Here is a 2,500-nt window from a genome sequence, read left to right on the forward strand (position 1 = left end):
ATCAGACCATAGAATCTTCTTCCACTTGGTCTCAGAGTCTCCCACATGCCTTCTGGGAAACTCTAGCCGAGATTTGATGCGAGTTTTTTTCTTTTTGCCACTCTCCCATAAAGGCCAGTTTTGTGAAGCACCCGGGCTATTGTTGCCATATGCACAGTGTCTCCCAGCTCAGCCGTGGAACACTGTAACTCCTTTAGAGTTGCCATAGGCCTCTTGGTGGCCTCCCTGACTAGTGCCCTATACGCCCGGATACTCCGTTTTTGAGGACGGCCTGTTCTAGACAGATTCACAGTTGTGCCATATTCTCTCCATTTCTTAATAATGGACTTTACTGTGCTCTGAGAGGATATTCAATGCCTTGGAAATGTTCTTATATCCTACCCCTGATTGGTGCTTTTGAAGAACCTTATTCCGGATTTGCTTTGAATGTTCCTTCATCTTCATGATGTAGTTTTTGTTAGGAAATGTACTAACCAACTGTGGGACCTCCCAGAGACAGGTGTATTTAACCTGAAATCATGTGAAACACCTTAATTGCACACAGGTGGACTCCATTCAACTAATTATGTGACTTCTAAAGACAATTGGTTGCACCAGAGCTTATTTAGGTGTGTCATAGCAAAGGGGGTGAATACTTATGCAATCAATTATTTTCTGTTTTATATTTGTAATTATTTTAGAACAAGTTGTAGATTTTATTTTTCACTTTGACATTATGGACTTTTCTTGTGTTGATCAGTGGCAAAAACTCCCAATTAAATCCATTTTGATTCCATGTTGTAACACAATGAAATGTGGAAAAGTCCAAGGGGGGTGAATACTTTTGAGAGCCACTGTATTTCTTAGCAGACACCCTTATCCAGGACGACTTACAATTGTTACAAGATATCACATTATTTTTACATACAATTATATTATTTTTCTACATACAATTACCCATTTATACAGTTGGATTTTTACTGGAGCAATCTAGGTAAAGTACCTTGCTCAAGGGTACAGCAGCAATGTCCCCCACCTGGGATTGAACCCACGACCTTCTAGTCAAGAGTCCCGAGACCTAACCACTACTCCACACTGCCGCACTGACCATAGTCAAAATTGAGCTACATGACCAGTCACCATTGAGCTACATGACCAGAGTCACCATTGAGCTACATGACCAGAGTCACCATTGAGCTAAATGACCATAGTTAGAATAGAATTGACTAGAGTCAGAATAGTGCTACATTGGAGGCTGTGTGGTCCAGTGGTTAAAGAAAAGGGCTTGTAACCAGGAGGTCCCCGGTTCAAATCCCACCTTAGCCACTGACTCACTGTGTGACCCTGAGCAAGTCACTTAACCTCCTTGTGCTCCGTCTTTCGGGTGAGATGTAATTGTAAGTGACTCTGCAGCTGATGCAAAGTTCACACACCCTAGTCTCTGTAAGTCGCCTTGGATAAAGGTGTCTGCTAAATAAACACATAATAATAATACATTACCATAGCCACAAAAAACCTTAGTGGACAAAGTGGGTCTGGGTGGCCGAGCGGCAGTTCCAGGAGGTCGGCATGAAGTAGTGACTTGCTCTCATAATGCTATTAGATAACAGATACACTGGGGGGGTAAGTGCATATTACTAAGGGCATGGTCTTTTGATCAAAAAAATATTTAAGTAAAAATAATAAGTCAAGCCATGTGGGAGGCTCTGCACCCCGGGCAGAGTTCCCATTCACCCCTGGCAGCTTCCACTTCCCTGGAAGTCTGTCTGTTGCCCTCCCGTGCCTGGCGCCAGATCAGGTCGGGCTGGAGGCTCTGTTTTCGGCTTGGGGAGGCGGTGGGTCCCCTTACAGTCCTGGACTTCCATGCTGATGGAAGTATGCTGCCCTCCCGCGCCTGGCGCCAGATCAGGCCGGGCTGGAGGCTCTGTTTTGGGCTTGAGTAGGCAGTGTGGGTCCCTTACATTTTTTTATTTTTAATGCACTTTAAGTCTCTTGCCTTCACGGGGTTTGGAGGCTCTGTTTTGGGCAACAGTGTGCCATTTGTGTCGCTGACTTTCAGTGCACTTGAAGCCTGTTGCCCTCGCGGGGTTTGGAGGCTCTGTTTTCAGCAGCAGTGTGCCGTTTGTGTCCTTGGTGACCTCCATGTTTTTGCTGCTAGAGACTAAGTCCCGTTGTGGACATGGTCGTGTCTACCTTCAATGCGAGCCTTTTGGTGGACATGGTCATTGGCCAAGCACTTTAAAAAAAAAAATCCTATCTTTAACATTAGATGACCATAGTCCGGACTTTTTTGGCTCCGCCAGAAACTAAGAGTTGAAAAAGACATAGTCATGTCGCCTATCGTTAACATGACATGACCATGACCATAGCAGGGCAGTTTACGGAAGTCTGTAAACGGCCGAGATTGAAATGTCCTGCGGGGTGGCAGCGACTCCTTGGCAGTGTGACTTCGGCCCCGTTGCCCATAAAGACTCCATGTCTGAGATACAACGGGGGGACCCGCGGAGATTTCCGTCGACAG

Source organism: Acipenser ruthenus, chromosome 47, assembly GCF_902713425.1.
Source record: "Acipenser ruthenus chromosome 47, fAciRut3.2 maternal haplotype, whole genome shotgun sequence".
NCBI classification, from domain to species: domain Eukaryota; kingdom Metazoa; phylum Chordata; class Actinopteri; order Acipenseriformes; family Acipenseridae; genus Acipenser; species Acipenser ruthenus.